Here is a 293-nt window from a genome sequence, read left to right on the forward strand (position 1 = left end):
TGCTGTCTGAACAGGGAAACAGAACCCATCTGTCTCAGTATGTGTAGCCCATGTATCTGATGCTGTCTGAACAGGGAAACAGAACCCATCTGTCTCAGTATGTGTAGCCCATGTATCTGATGCTGTCTGAACAGGAAACAGAACCCATCTGTCTCAGTATGTGTAGCCCATGTATCTGATGCTGTCTGAACAGGGAAACAGAACCCATCTGTCTCAGTATGTGTAGCCCATGTATCTGATGCTGTCTGAACAGGGAAACAGAACCCATCTGTCTCAGTATGTGTAGCCCATGT

This window comes from Oncorhynchus keta, chromosome 34, assembly GCF_023373465.1.
Source record: "Oncorhynchus keta strain PuntledgeMale-10-30-2019 chromosome 34, Oket_V2, whole genome shotgun sequence".
NCBI classification, from domain to species: Eukaryota; Metazoa; Chordata; class Actinopteri; order Salmoniformes; family Salmonidae; genus Oncorhynchus; species Oncorhynchus keta.